This window comes from Ovis canadensis, chromosome 3, assembly GCF_042477335.2.
Source record: "Ovis canadensis isolate MfBH-ARS-UI-01 breed Bighorn chromosome 3, ARS-UI_OviCan_v2, whole genome shotgun sequence".
Classification (NCBI taxonomy): domain Eukaryota; kingdom Metazoa; phylum Chordata; class Mammalia; order Artiodactyla; family Bovidae; genus Ovis; species Ovis canadensis.
In genome coordinates, this window is record NC_091247.1 from 227,850,226 (window position 1) to 227,866,739 (window position 16,514).

The window sequence follows — 16,514 nt, forward strand, 5'->3', positions numbered from 1 at the left end:
TGTCTCACAGACAAGCTGGAGAGGATGCGTCACTGTTCTTTTCAGAATTACAGAGGTAGACGGAGCAGTAGGTTTAGGTGGCAGTGGTAAAGAACCCGCCTGCCGATGCAGGAAACACAGGAGATGCAGCTTTAATCCCTGGGTTGGGAAGATACCCTAGGGGAGGAGATGGCACCCCACTCCAGTATTCTTGCCTGGAAAATTCCATAGACAGAGGAGCCTGTCGGGCTGCAGTCCCTGGGGTCACAGAGTCAGACTCGACTGAGCACGCAGAACACTGCAGGACCGTGGCCGTGCTTCGCAGGTGTGGTGCGTGACATGTATAATTCAACTGGCCGTCCCTTTCATTTTTTCTCCTGTAAGAAACTCTTCCTTTCAGAAAAGTTCACGTACCACAGCCACACAATTTTTCATAGAATTTGCAGAGGTCCATGAATTCCCTGGGAACTATTTTTGGACCTCAAAGTCAGAACCCTGCTTTAAAGAAGTTGAACTGATGTGGAAGAAAAATCCGGACTTGCAGGCTAGGCAGTTGCTTGCTGTTGTCGTTTAGTTGCTAAGTCATGTCCAGCTCTTTGCGACCCCATGGACTGTAGCCTGCCGGGCTTCTCTGTTCATGGCGTTTTCCAGGCAAGAATACTCTAGTGGGCTGCCATTTCCTCCTCCAGGGGGGATCTTCCTGATCGAGGAATGGAACCTGCGTCTCCTGCATTGGCAGGCGGGTTCTTTACCACTGAGCCTCCAAGGACGGCTTGGCAGACCTGATTCTAAATCATGTAGGCGCTCAGGTGCTTAGGAGCTTGGGGCGGGAATAACTGAGCCTCAGTTTTCTCAGTGGAGAAAAAGGAGAAGAATAACGCATGCATCTTGTCTTGCAGGGTTGTTTCAAGCATTAACTATCACATTGACTCAGATGCTAAAGAATCTGCCTGCCAGTACAGGAGACTGGGGTTCAGTCCCTGGGTCGGGAAGATCCCCTGGAGAAGGAAATGGCAACCCACTCCAGTATTCTTGCCTGGAGAATCCCGTGCACGGAGAAGCCTGGTGGGCTGTGGTGCATGGGGCCACAGAGTCAGACACAACTGAGCGACTAGCACTTCACTTTACTTCATCATCTCTGTAAAGCCCATCAAGAGTGCTTGGTATTTCACGGTCACCCAGAAATACTACCTGCTGCTGCCACTGTTTGCAAGCACTTACCGTCTAACTTAGTTTTTGTACCAGAGAGTCTGAGACAAATGTGAGGTTTTTTTTGTTGTTGTTGTTTTTGTTTTTTAAGGTTTATCGATAGGACGGACTATGCCTGTCTCATTTTTTTATTTTCACATATATTTTGTACATAATTTCTTGGTAAGTGTATTGAATTGAACTTTTTAAGCCAAGTAGTATTTATGTCACTTGAGTAGTGAGCAGTTGAACTTAATGGATTTTATATATATTTATCTTAAAGGAACCAAAGCAGTAGTTTTATATTTTGAGAAAGAATTGATTTGAATATTTCTTTTGAGATTCTGCAGTGTCACTCCTAAGTAGTACCTTATTTACTGAGATGAGCCAAAGGAGGAGTTTGTCAAACTTTGCTACATACTGAGTTGCCTGTAATTATCAAGATTATCCAGTTAGCATAAAGTGCAGTTTAGTTTCTGTTCTGTACTTGCTGCCATAGCTGGAGTCGGGTGGGTGTTTAAACCTTCATGAACTCAAAATTCTTTTATGATGATGGAATATTTCATGTTTTAATACTCTTGGTACAGAGTATGTGTTTAAATATTTTACCAGGCGTGTATTTTTTACAGGTTCATATAATATATAAAATGCATTTCTGTTCCAAGAAAAATACAAGTGGTAAACAATTGGGAGAGAGCTTGCATATTTCCCTTTATTATCCTGTCTGATGATTAATGCATTCAGCTATGTTCAGCCTCACGTGTAACCAGGTTAGTGTTTAGTTTGGGTTAGGCTGTTTTCCTTGTGAGAACAGAAATGGCCAATCCCGTGCCCCGCCCGTCTCCCAGATGGAGTCTGCATTGTTCCCACATCACGGTGCTTAACGGAAGGTCAGAGTTTCTTGTGAAAACAGATTTTGGATTAACTCTGTCTGTGCACTTGCACACACCCCTCCACACCTGCCCATGCGCTTAAGCTCCAGCAGCCTGCTACAGTCACGGGTTTAATTTCAAGATGCAAGAGAGTGGACATTCTGCTTTGTGCCATGAAGTGCAGGAACAAGTCTGAATACACCGTAGATTTGCGTGGAGACCATGAGGTTTCATAGAAAGAGCACGGACTTGCAAGTTCATGGTGTGACCTTGGACGAAGCCCTCAGTAGCTGAGCCTCTGGTTCTCGATAACCTGCCCTGCTTGATTATTGTGAGGATCTAATGCGGGCCTGGCAGCTACAGCCGGCAGGTCTGTTTTATGTCTGACTTTATGGAGACACAGCAGCGTCCCTTCCTTTAGGGTTGTCTCGGCTGCTCACCCTCGACACCCGCACGGTTGGGTAGTTGGGACAGAGACCACAATGTGGCTTGCAGAGCCTCAGCTGTTTATTTTCTCACCGTTCACAGAAAAGTTTGCTGGCCCCTGATACAGTGCAATCAGAAATCGTGATTTGAGTCTCAGCTGTGCCACTCAATACCCATGACCATAGTTGATCGTCTGTAAACTTAGTACTAAACTTTTTCCTCTATAAATATGATTTGTCCATCCATTCACTGAATATTGTTTGCTTGCTATGAGTCAAGCATTGTTCTAGGCTCAGGAAGTGCAGTGCTGAGCAGGATAGACGCAGATACCTGCCCTCATGGAGCTTGCATTCCAGTGACACATACTCAGCAAGGGTAACACCACCTCACAGGGAAGATTAGATGAAGCAATCCTTGTAAAACCACATTGAGAATATTCCTTGCATGAGGCATCATAAGGAGAATAGTAGTGTTGATGTTATTGTTATGCCAGGTGTAGGGCTGAAAATGAACATATTAGTCGCTGTCCAACTCTTTGAGACCCCATGGACTATAGTCCGCCAGGCTCCTCCGTCTGTGGAATTCTCCAGGCAAGAATAGTGGAGTGGGTAGCTGTAACCTTCTCCAGGGAATTTTCCCAACCCAAGGATAGAACCAGGGTCTTCTGCATTGCAGGCAGATTCTTTACCGTCTGAGGTTGTTAATGTGTAAAACAAAGTAGAACCTCAGGTCAGGGCTGAACCCTTGTAATTAATTCCATGCTCACTGTCCCTAACTAATGTTTTTATTGAAAGAGTGAATAACTCGAAGTAAATAAGATGGTACCATTACCCTATAGAGAGAGAATAGCTTGTAATAGGCTGAGTGTAATCTCCACCAAGTGCATAGGATAGCGCTGCTGAGGCCCCAGTTGGGAGCTGTGTGCAGTCCCTGGGCTGTTCAGGTTGCAGAGGCCTGTCCAGGTGGAGAAGATCAGAGCAGGAGACACAAGCATCTCACGCCTCTGGCCGCTTAGCATTTATTTTTGGAACTTGGAGTGAAAGCCTGGAACTGTATGTTCATTCCATATTTTAAATTCTCATTAGACATACCGTCCTTTTCTTAAGACCTTTGAATCTCAGAGTAGGGAGAAGAGACACTCAGGGATGTCAGGATAAGCTTAGATTAATAATCCCTTCAAGTGTGATTACATTTTAAGACTGAAGATTAGCTTAAAGAATATGAGATTGATCCTAGTTTCCTTATATACTTAGATTTGATAATCTAATTAAATTGGTGTTTGCACACAAGGTCCTTAGACCTTGTGTTTCACATCTTGGTCCTCAGTGATGAACGGGGTAGGCCAGAGTTTATTGGCCAGTGGACCGAGTACATACTGTCAGACAACCTGGGGAAGATAGCTAGTGTTGTTCCTTTTCCCATTTGTAAAGTAGGGAGATCAGACCAAGTTTTTCCACGTCCTTTTCAGCCCTAATCATGTGATTTGTGAATTTTCTCTTTGACCAGGTTGCCCAAAGTAGGAAGCTTTTTATTGCTTTTCTCTCCTGCCAGACACCGCTCCTTCTCCCCTGGTGTAATGACGTGACACCCTTGGTTTTTCGTGTTTCTAAGTACAGAACACGTAATATTAGAGTAACAGGGCCCTGCCCTTTCTAAGAAGTTGTCAGTTTCTTCATCTTCTTAATCAAGATCGTTTCCTTTCGTAATCCTCATCTGTAGGTGGGGGTATAATGGACCACGTAATGACCTAAGGCATTTTGCAGTTCTGATATTCTGAGATTCCAGAGTAAGATTCAGAAGACGGGAGGTGGACTAGAAGGAAGAAGGCTGTGTTATTTTGTTTTCTTCTTTTAAGGTGGAGGAACGGGAAACCTCCACAGCTGGGAGCTTTCCAGGACTAGGCTTGCTGTCGGAGTCGGGGGGTGGCTGTGACCCCCAGTAGTGATGCAGGTTCTCAGTGATGTTGTTCTCAACAACAACACCTCTGTTGTTTTTCTGCAGTATTTATGCAGATCTTCTTTCCTATTAAGCTCTCCATTTCTCACATAACTGTAGGAAGTGTGTATGCCCAAAAGTATGTATGATGGGAAGTGACCAATTCAAGATGGCCTGGTATAATTACAGGTGTACAAACTGAGACGTGAAATCTGTAGTTTGCGGTGTGTACTCTGGCAGAGAGCAAATAAAATTCATACACACTTGAAAATACAAAGGAAAAATCATCTGGACTTCATTTGAAAAGATGCCATTTTTCTGGAATTTTCATTTTTAGGGTAATTAGTGATAATGTTTTTGGAAAAAAAAGTCACTTGAAGTAGAATGGAAAAGTACACTTCAGCAATTTAACCTTTCAGGAATCATTGCCCTTAAAAATACAAGGTTATAAGGTCAGAAATTTTATATACATATATATATACACACACACACACAACATATATGCAGCTAATGCTACCTGTGAGTTAATATCTGCAGTATTCCAGATTTGTGAAACCCCAGCTGAGAAGGCTTGCATAGATAAAGGACGCAGTGTGGCTTTAAGCTGCTGATCTTCAGTCTGTTTCAGCGCCATGTGTTTTCGCAGGCAGGGAGCAGAGTGAGTGAAGGCCACCTCCCTGCCGTTTCAGAGGCTGGCTCGTGGTGCGGGCCGTTAGGTGGGAGTGTGGGGGTGAGGAGCTCTGGCTCTGGATTCAGATGGTCCAGGGCCAAACCCGGGCCATGCTGTGGGGCAGGGAGTGCCCTGCAGGAGTCTGCTCCCATTAGAAAGGCGGGACAGTGGAGGCTCCTCCCCACGCTTTCGGGAGGACGAGGACAGTTAGGCGTAGTCCATGTGACGTGAACAGTGCTGGGCAGAGCCTGAGCGAATATGAGCTGCCGTTGCCGTTGTTTGCCTGAGAGATCCTGATCTTTCTTCTGAAATCCCAACGTGGGTCATCCTCGACTTCCGTCTTTAGCTCCTAGTTGGAGGTCCTCTGGCCCCTTCAGAGCAGCATGCTGGGAACAGGGCTTTTTCAGTTGTGGGTCCAGAGTGTATCGATGCGCTTCCCTAGACTCCTGCTGCTACAGAGGCAGAAACCCTGGGCGTTCTGTGTGGAACAGCCGCAGGGAGACTCTGAAGGTGGAGGAGAGGCAGCTGCCTAGGGCCTTGGGGCTCCGGGGACGGCCCCTGGTGCGTTCCTCGGGTTTCCTTTTTGCCTCGTATTTCTCAGACCAGATATTAGAGAAGCTGTCGATCCAGAAGCATGGGAGCAGACCGCAAAGCCCCCAGGAGAAGCTTGCTCTTTCCGGCTGAAGGACAGGAAAGGGGCAGCCCTCATCAGCAGTGGCCAAGTGGGGAGCCTGCACGTAAACCTTCACCTGAGCGTGATGGGATAGCCTCTGACCTCTGGCTGGGGTCAGAGAGGACTGGGTGGGCAGCCAGGACCCTCTTCCCTGCTCCTCGTAACAGGCACCCTCCTTCCCTGCCTGGCCCTGCCGTCCGTGGAGGGCACGTGGGGAACTGGAGCTCACGCTGTTCCATACCTGTCCCAGAGGTGAAAACTGGCCTCCTTCCGCCCAGCAGGAAGGAGGCCGAGTGAGCCCCGCCCCAACATGGCAGTAGCAGGGTGCTGCTCCCCGCCCCACTGTGGTGTTGGGGAGCCAGCTAAAACGGGAGCCTGCCATGAGATCCAGTCCCAGCAGCATTCCCTAGTGTTCAGGGTAATTGAAGGTCCTGTGTTACACCGAGAGCCAGGAAAATCTCAACTTGAATGAGAAAGGGCAGTCAACAGATTCTGGCACCTCGACGACACAGATGCTGGAGTTATCTGACGGGGACGTTCAGGCAGCATTCATGAAAGTGCTGCAACGAACAGTTGTGAACAATGGGTGCAAATGAAGGAGCAGAAGATCTCACCAGAGAAAGAGAAGATGCAAAGAAAATCCAAATGGGAATTTGAGGACTGAAAAATATGACAACTCAAAGTGAAAAAGCTCACTGGACTGGTTAGATAGCACAGCAGAAAGGACAGACGAAAACAGCCAGTGAATGTGAGGAGAGAATGTAAAGTGTCCAGTCTGAATAACAGGAATAAAATAGACGGGGAGGAAATGGCCAGGGACAGGCAGGACCCTAATAGACGCTCTCACATTCCGTCATCAGAGTCCCAGGAGAACGGAAGAAAGAGGGCGGGGCTGAGGAAATGCTCAGAGAAACTGTTTTCCATACTTGACCGAAAAACCCAAACTTGCAGGCTCAGGAGGGCCAAGACCAGGCCACGTGTTCTCAGTTCAGTTTGTGGACAGTGACCGTCCCAGCTTCTGGAAACGTTTGCGATCTCAGTTACCCACCCGTCCTCCTAAGAAAGGATCTTGCTTCCTGTCTTTTATTCTCAATGACCGAGATCCTCTTACCTTATCTTCGTCGAGGTTACATCAACCAGCATTTTCAGTAGAAGCATAACAAGAGAGTCCTCCTGCTGAATTTCTTATGTTTTCCTTAGCCAGCAATAACCCGGGTAATAAACGGGTTGCTGTGTCCACCAACAGTCTTGTATACGAATGTTCATAGCAGGCTTATTTGTAATAGCCAAAACCTGGAGACAGCCCAGATGTCTAATAGTTGAACAGGTAGTGCCCCATGGGGTGTACACACAGTGCAACAATACGCAGCAGCGCAGGCGGCCGGCCACTGTGAGGTGCAGAAATAGGTGCAGTAAAGGAAACCAGAGCAGGAGAAGTGCATGCCGTAGGCCTCCTCACCCCAGTGAGGCTGTGAAAGTGCTGCACTCAGTATGTCAGCAAATTTGGAAAACTCAGCAGTGGCCAGAAGACTGGGAAAGGTCAATATTCATTCCAGTCTCAAAGAAGGGCAATGCCAGAGAATGTTCATACTGCCATACAATTGTGTTCATTTCACATGCTAGCAAGATAATGCTCAAAATCCTTCAAGCTAGGCTTCAGTAGTCTGTGAACCAAGACCTTCCAGATGTACAAGCTGCATTTTAAAAAGGCAGAGGAACCAGAGATCAAATTGCCAACATCTGTTGGATCATAGAAAAAGCAAGAGAATTCCAGAAAAACGTCTACTTCTGCTTCATAGCTATGCAAAAGCCTTTGACTGTGTGGATCCCAGAAAATTGTGGAAAATTCTGAGAGATGAGAATACTAGATCATCTTATTACCTGTCTCCTGAGAGACCTGTATGCAGATCAAGAAGCAATAGTTAGAACCGGACATGGAACAATGGACTGGTTCAAAATAGGGAAAGGAGTACATCAAGGCTGTATATTGTCACTTGGCTTATTTAACATCTATGCAGAGTACATCATGAGAAACACTGGGCTGGATGAAGCACAAGCTGGAATCAAGACTGCCGGGAGAAATGTTAATAACCTCAGATATGCAGATGACACCAACCTTCTGTCAGAACGTGAAGAGAAACCAAAGAGCCTCTTGATGAAAGTGAAAGAGGAGAGTGAAAAGGCTAGCTTAAAATTCAACATTCAGGAAACTAGAATCATGGCATCCAGTCCCATCACTTCATGGCAAAGAGATGGGGTAAAAGTAGAAACAATGACAGACTGTTTTCCTGGGCTCCCAGGAATTACTGAGGATGGTGATTGCAGCCATGAAATGAAAAGATGCTTGCTCCTTGGAAGGAAAGTTATGACAAACCTATATAGCATATTAAAAAGCAGAGACATGACTTTGCCAGCAAAGGTCCATCTGGTCAAAGCCGTGGTTTTTCCAGTAGTCATGTATGGATGTGAGAGTTAAACCATAAAGAAGGCTGAGCACTGAAGAATTAATGCTTTCCAATTGTGTTGGAGAAGACTCTTGAGAGTCCCTTGGACTGCAAGATCTAATCAGTCAACCCTAAAAAAAATCGACCCTGTATGTTCATTGGAAGGACTGATGCTGAAGCTGAAGCTCCAGTCCTCTGGCCACCTGATGGAAAGAGCCAACTCATTGGAAAGGACCCTGATGCTGGGAAAGATAGAGTCCAGGAAGAGAAGGGAGTGACAGAGGATGAGATGGTTGGTTGGCATCACTGACTCAATGGACTTGAGTTTGAGCAAGCTCTGGGAGATAGTGAAGGACAGCAAAGCCTGGCGTGCTGCAGTCTGTGAGGTAGCAAAGAGTCAGACACGACTGAGCAACTGAACAATACCACCACCCCAGATTCCAGAGAAGGCAGAAGTGATCAGAGATGATAGAGGTGAGAGTCCCAGTTCCTATAAGGACTCATGCACTGGTGGCTACTGGAACGTTCTCTGTCTTGACCTTGGGTAGTGGTTGCATGTGTGCACACATATGTGAAACTTCTCTAAGCTATCATACTTAAGAATTGTGTGCTTTATTGTAGTAAATTCGGTTTTAAAAAGAGTTTGTGTTCTGAAGCCTAAATCTCCTTGTAAACTCTTTCTGATGCCTTCAGGGTGAAGCTCACAGCCTTGGTTGCTGGGCCTTCTATGCAGGCCCGTCTAGAGGGGTTAGGTATGTCCCTCTCCTGCACCCCCAGGACACTTTGTGTGTCCTCCAGCTCTGGATATTGGTGGTGGGTTTTGCTTGTCTCGGTGGCCGTTTCTCTCTCCCTTATCCCCACTGCCAACTTGGGTAAGGCAATAAATGTGTCTCATTCACCCTTTAGTCCCCAATACAGGGTCTGTCATAAGTAGCTAGCTATCTTTTAAATTTTTGTCAAATTAACAAGTAGTTGTAGATGGCAATTCCCTGATAGCTCAATTGGTAAAGAGTCTGCCTGCAATTCAGGAGACCCCAGTTCGATTTCTGGATCTGGAAGATTCCCTGGAGAAGGCATAGGCTACCCACTCCAGTATTCTTGGGCTTACCTTGTGGCTCAACTGGTGAAGAATCCACGTGCAATGCGGGGGATCTGAGTTTGATCCCTGGGTTAGGAAAATCCCCTGGAGAAGGGAAAGGCTCCCCACTCCAGTATTCTGGCCTGGAGAATCCCATGGGCTGTAGAGTCCATGGGTCATAAAGAGTCAGACACGACTGAGTGACTTTCACACACTTGTAGATGAAAAGATTTTCAAGTGTTTGAGTATTAGCAAACAGGGAAATCAGAAGGGCCCTGAAGATGAAGTGTGACTTTCATGTCAGGCTAATGGTGAGATTTCTAGGGAACTGGAAAATCAGCCAAAGAAATGTGCCACGCGGGGCTGGTTGAGTTTGGCTCCTGGGTCCTCCTCCTGGGTGGTTCCTGACTGCTTCCTGGCAGGGCCTGCCTACCGTGTCCCTGTTCTGCCTCACTGGCCCCTTCCTCTTCCTATCTCAATCCTAAGCACTCTCAACTGTATACTTTGAGGTTTTCCAGCATATTTAATATTATTTCAATCATCATCTCTTTTCTGAAGACCTGAAATACCTCCTCCTGCAGTTTGTATGGTGCAGTTGCAAAAAAGCATGAATTTTAAAAGTTAACAAACCTGAGTTTTGCCACTCACTCAACTCTATGACTGCAAACACAGCCATTAACCCTCACAAATCACAATTCTTTTGTCTGATTCCTACCTTGCAAAACTCTTACGAGTGCCCCATTTTTGCCTGTAAAAATCTTGGTGAATAAGGAAATACTTGGTGTAGGTCTCCTTCCCTTCCTCTTTTCCATTCCCGTTCTCTAGCAGAGTGAGTGACGTTTCTCACCGTAGGTGTGTTTCTGAAATGTGGCATCTTTGTTCACAGACGCATCCCCTCACGATGGTCTCCTCCTGGAGGGTGAGAGTGGGCCTCCACGGGACGCCTTCGGGGGCTGTGGCGGTGTCCGCCAGTCAGGCAGGTGGGAGAGGGGCAGGGTGTCGGCCCCGTGCAGCTGCACCTGTTGGCTCCCTCCTGCCTGTGCCCACGAGGTGGGCAGCTCAGAGCAGGGCCCCCTGGAGGCCTGGCGCTCCTGCGTTCTCACCGCCGTCTCCCTCGTTCACAGTCCTCCCACAGCCCGTGTGCTGCCCTTCCTGGCACCGGCTGGAGGCTCATCGTGGAAAGTCTTTTTTTGTTAGCACCATGGGCCAGTTGATAAACAGTTTCTGAGACACTATTTGTTAGTGGCAGGTAGCTCATCAGAATACAGCATGCAGTTGAGAGTCTGTTGGTGGGTTAAAAATTAAAAGACCGAATGAAAACAGGACAGAATTTTGTTTGTTCAGCCACTGAAGTGTGACCTTGTAGACCGTGCGTTTTGGGTGGGAATTATACCCCAAGTACCAAAGGTGGCATGCATATTAAAAAAAGAAAAAAACACTGGCTCTGTGGGTTATTTTTGTTCTGAGCATAGCTGTGCGTGTTAGCGCAGCGTGCCTTTGTTTTCTCTGCCGCTGACACAGCGTTCCGACCCTTCTCTAGCATGTCTGATTTCTCCAGTCGTGTCCCGAGTTCCATGCAGAGGCTCCTCAGTGGGACTTTCAGTCTTGTGCGCTCAAGCATGCTGAGGACAGATTTGCTTCTAGACTCGTATATTCCCCTGCTTCTGCTTAAAACCAGAGGTCTTTCATCTAGCTCGTCACATATTTCGCTGGTCAGGTTTCGATGTTTTGCTTAATGAAACTCTTAAAATGACAGTAATGGCAAAATAACGCCAGGCTTCTAGTCTTCTCCCTCACGTTTCAGCCGGTCTGAGGTTCTTCACAAAGAATGCGGAGGAATGCTGAAAGTAGAAGGGTAAGTAAGGTGATGTCCATATCGAGCATTTCTTGGGCACTTCCTAGAAACCAGGTGTTGTGGAAGTCTCTCTCTTTTCTCACCACCTGCTTGATGACTCCCTCTGCTCTGTGGGGCGCTTTTGGCCCATTCTCCACGTGAGGCCAAGGCGGCTCGCCCAGGCTCACACAGCGGCGCTCGGGTCCTGCTCCCGCTCCCTGCCGTCATGTCACGGGGCCTGGGAGTCGGGGCCACGCCATGCGAGGCCGAGGCTCCGTCCTGTGGGACGGATCTGCTTGGCGCCTCTGACCCCTGTTCTCCTGGACCAGACACTCGACGATGTGTCCCACTCCAGATCAGCTGAAAATACCTTTCTGACATCCCACCCTAAAGGTTCTGGTTGCTTTGTAAGCGGTCAGCATGGAAGCAGATGCTCTCTGTGACAGCGTTCATTCTCTAGGGTTCCTACCATGTGTGAGGCACTTCCTTCTCACTGAAGGACAGGAACTCTTTTTCAGTCCTGTTAAGCAGAATATAGTAAGCTTCTTAAAGCCAGCTAATTTCATTCATTATTTAAACAAAGGTTTAACTTCTGGGTGGAGAATTCAGGAGAAAATCGCACCAAATTCAGATGCAGATGTTTGCCGAAAAAAAGTTAGTTGTTGATCTTCCTCGAATTTGGTGGTTGAACTTACAAAGTATTTGTATTGATCACATTGTTCTTTGTACTTCTGGACATTTTAATAGTCTCAGTATTACTGTTCTTGAAAAGCATCTCTGTTTTTCCGTAAGTGCTTTCAGGGCTCTGCTCTGAACCCCACTGAGCTTCCCTGGGGACCTGCAGTGTCATTTTCTCTCTGCACTCTCTTCTGGTATATGTATAATAGCTGTTACATGGCTTACTTTCTCGTGTGCTCTTCTTTTCTAGAGTGTTCTGCCGTGCAGTGTTGGTGGGGTGAGGAGGGGTGGTTAGCTTGTGGACTGCACCCTCTAAACGTGTCTGGGTGCCTTCCTCGCTGCATCCCTACCATGGGCCCCCTCAGCCCTCTGCTGGTTCTTTCCCTCCCTCCTCCCAGCCTCCACTCCCAGGACTGACAGCTTCTTACCTGGGGCATTCGATAGACTCTCTTCACAGGAACCTTGTCCATCAATCTTCTTGAAGTTGAACTTCTCATCAGATTCGTCTTTGCTTTTCTTGTAGCTTGAACTGGGACATAATGAGTAGGTTGGAATGAAAATATTTCCATGAGCTATGTATGTATATCTGTGTTATTCCTATGTAGTTTTAACAGAACAAGGTCAGAAATTTGTGTATCTTATAGTTCACAGTATAAATTTGGTTTGGAAATGAGCTTCTAAAGTTACCCTGAAAAATTACCAGTGGATAAATAATCTGATGTTGATAACTTTTAAGTTTTAAGGAAATCTTACCACTGTGCATTTTGAGTTATTGGTTATCTCCTTCCAGGAAAAAAAAAAGGTTCATATTGCCTGCAAAATAGTCCACTGGGAGTGAGTGCTTATGTTGGCTCTCAACTGTCTGCATCCAGCCCGTCCCCCCGACCCATGACCTCCAGTTCCCAGGCCTCAAAGACCCTCTATGTGCAGATGACCCCAGAGTACGTCTCAAGCCCAGACCTGCCCCCAGGCTCCACAGAGGGATGCCACTGCTCTGTACCAGCGATCATGGCACACACATGTACGCAGACACACATGCACAGGAGAAGTACTCAGCCATACAGAAGAACGGCATCTTGCCATCGTCACAGGTGGATGGACCTCCAGGGTGTTCTGCTAAGGGAAATGTCAGAGAAAGACAGATGCTGTAGATTTCACTTAGATGTGGAACATAAAAAACAAAACAAATGAACAACTATAATAAAGCAGAGACAGAGTCACAGTAGCAAAATCCAGAGGTGGTGCCAGAGGGGAGGGAGGTAGGGGTGAATGAAGTAGGTCAGGAAAGGTGAGAGGTACAGACTTGCAGTTTAAAATACATGAGGCGCAGGGACGAAGGGTGCAGTGTGGAGAATGCATCCAGTCATGCTGTAACAGCTCCGTAGGGTGGCACACTTACCATGGTGGTCATTTTATAATGTAGAGTGATACCATGCAGCTGGAACTGCCACAATCCTGTAGATCAGTGAAACAGAAACGCTGTCTGCTGGGCCCAGGACCCCAGACTTCCTGTTCAGCAGGTCTGGGCTGGGGCCTGATGGTTTGCGTTTCTAAAGAGCAGGTGCCCGGGCGATGTTTACACTCCTGCTCCAGGGACCCATGAGGAGACACCACTCCACAAGCCCCACTCTCCAGCCTCATCTCCTGCCATTTTTATCATCTGCCTGCACACAGCCACGCTGACTTCTTTCCGTAAGTCAGTTATGCTTGATTCTTTTCACCTGAGTCTTTGTGCTTCTGGTTCCTGCCCCATTTTTACAGCACAGGTCCCAGTTGAGATATCATCATCTTCTAGAAAAGTCTTACATAACTACCCTTTCTGACGTCCTGCCTCCACTGTCCCTCTCCGGTTGACCATCCTGCTTATTTCCTTATAGGGATTATCATAATCTGTAAATGTGTTTTCATTTGTTCACGTCTTTCTTGCTCATGCACTCTCTCCCTCTCATGCACTGTCTCTCTCTCTCTGTTTCTCTCTCTTTCTCTGTCTCTAGGCCCGTGTCATGAGCCCTGGGATCCTGATGACTTGTTACCTACAGATATGCGATGGGATCAGTCAGAAGAGCTGTTTTCCTCCACGCACACGGATGTTTTTCAGCAGATAGCTGTTGACATCGAAGGGCAAGGCAGGGGATGCGGGAACGAACGAAACGTGCTTCATTCGGTTGTAAACCCCAGAGTCTAATGAAAGAGTCAGCCCACCAAACGAGTAGCTGCTGTGGACCATGAACTTGATACGGTCAAACTCACTAATCCGATAGTTATGCCCGGGAAGGAGCCAGTCGCAGGCCCAGAGATGCCCAGGACTGTCCACGCTCGCTCCGCTCTCGCCGCAGCGCCACAGGGAAGATTCTTGTTCGGTCTCATTGCCCTGCTGGCGTGTTGGGCCCGAGCTGTGTCCTTTACCTGGGGAAACCCTGGGCCACCACCTTTTTAAGGCCGCTCCTGCCTACCCAGCCACACCTCTCCTTTCTCCTGGGCTACTGGTAGGGAGGATAGATTTTTGCCCCCACCCCCGAAGTTTCTTAAGTGGGTCAGACCAATATATGAATCAAATTAACTCCAAATCACTTTGACCTCAAGGCAGAAAATTCATTCCATATTAAGGTACTCCAGTGTAAGGCCTAAATTCATTGTAATCATAAAATGCCCACAAGAGATACTCTCTATTTGAATATTAATTCTATCTCATTATCAAATTCCCAGGGAGATGCTAAAATCCATAGATTACATTTCATTTTAAATTAAAGTCCAAAACATTAAAGTCAAATTCTCTGCCCATGTGACTTAAAATTCAAAGAAATTAAAGTTCTGAATGCACCCTCCCAATTTCTTATCCTTTTTAATCCCAGCTAGCCTGGTAGGCTACACTCCATGGGATTGCGAAGAGTCAGACACGACTGAGCGACTTCACTTTCACTTTTCAGTTTCATGCACTGGAGAAGGAAATGGCAACCCATTCCAGTATTCTTGCCTGGAGAATCCCAGGGACGGAGGAGCCTGGTGGGCTACAGTCCACGGCGTCGCACAGAGTTGGACACAACTGACACGACTTAGCAACAGCAGCAGAGGCGCTCTTAACACCTGCAGGGGGTCAGGAGTCTTTTAACAACAGTAGCTTGGGTGGGCGTCTTGAGGTTTCATGAACCCCAATAGTAAATCTCTGATATGCCTTACTTTGAAAAAGGAGGTGAACAGGACGCAGGCTTATCGTGCACTGGCCCCTGTACACCAGAGTCAGGAGACGGGTTCCCAGTCTCCTAATAGTTACCCCAAGCTAAAGCACGTCCACCAAAGCCAGCACTAGGTGTCTGTTGTCGAGCAGCAGTGAGTCTCTGATCGCCGAGGGACTGTCTTTCGCAAGTGGGTCTCTCTCCCTCTCCCTTGCCCTCCCCACTCTCCTGACGCCAGACCTGCTCTTTGCTTTCTTTCCTTTTCCTTCATCCACTGCCTCTGTTCTGGTGGTGACATTTACCACTTTTCACACCACTCTTAACTCCTGTTTGTTTCCTAGTGGCAGAATGGTCCAAGAAAAGACCTTTTAAAATTGCAGGATTTCTTTGAGTTTCTGTTTCTCCAGCGCAGTAAGAAGAGAGTAGCCTTGTGTTTTTTCTGGTCTTGGGGTCTATCTAAATTTTCTTACTTATGATATTTACTGTAGGGTTCTGGCACAAGCCATTTTCAAGTTAAAGTAGTTTTCTGGGATATAAAAAATAATAAATAGGTGCTAAGTATTCAGTTCAGTCGCTCAGTCATGCCTGACTCTATGCGACCCCATGAATCGCAGCACGCCAGGCCTCCATGTCCATCACCAACTCCCGGAGTTCACTCAGACTCACGTCCATCGAGTCCGTGATGCCATCCAGCCATCTCATCCTTGGTCGTCCCCTTCTCCTCCTGCCCCCAATCCCTCCCAGCATCAGAGTCTTCTCCAATGAGTCAACTCTTCGCATGAGGTGGCCAAAGTACTGGAGCTTCAGCTTTAGCATCATTCCTTCCAAAGAAATCCCAGGGTTGATCTCCTTCAGAATGGACTGGTTGGATCTCCTTGCAGTCCAAGGGACTCTCAAGAGTCTTCTCCAACACCACACTTCAAAAGCATCAATTCTTCGGCGCTCAGCCTTCTTCACAGTCCAACTCTCACATCCATACATGACCACAGGAAAAACCATAGCCTTGACTAGATGGACCTTAGTCGGCAAAGTAATGTTTCTGCTTTTGAATATGCTATCTAGGTTGGTCATAACTTTTCTTCCAAGGAGTAAGCGTCTTTTAATTTCATGGCTGCAGTCACCATCTGCAGTGATTTTGGAGCCCAAAAAGATAAAGTCTGACACTGTTTCCACTGTTTCCCCATCTGTTTCCCATGAAGTGATGGGACCGGATGCCATGATCTTCATTTTCTGAATGTTGAGCTTTAAGCCAACTTTTTCACTCTCCTCTTTCACTTTCATCAAGAGGCTTTTGAGTTCCTCTTCACTTTCTGCCATAAGGGTGGTGTCATCTGCATATCTGAGGTGATTGATATTCCTCCCGGCAATCTTGATTCCAGCTTGTGCTTCTTCCAGCCCAGCGTTTCTCATGATGTACTCTGCATAGAAGTTAAATAAGCAGGGTGACAATATACAGCCTTGACGTACTCCTTTTCCTATTTGGAACCAGTCTGTTGTTCCATGTCCAGTTCTAACTGTTGCTTCCTGACCTGCATACAGATTTCTTTTACCTGATGCTTTTTCT

At 47.0% G+C, this 16,514-nt stretch overlaps 1 protein-coding gene and 1 long non-coding RNA gene across 4 annotated transcripts in view; both read left to right on the forward strand.

The window, feature by feature from the left end:
- ATXN10 (ataxin 10) overlaps positions 1-16,514 on the forward strand; it is a 145,589-nt gene that overhangs the window by 95,089 nt on the left and 33,986 nt on the right. The gene's annotated exons all lie outside the window — the stretch shown is intronic.
- Positions 13,334-14,606, forward strand: LOC138437976 (uncharacterized). The gene is made up of 2 exons (XR_011256222.1): positions 13,334-13,469; positions 13,772-14,606. It is a non-coding gene; the product is annotated as an uncharacterized lncRNA (long non-coding RNA).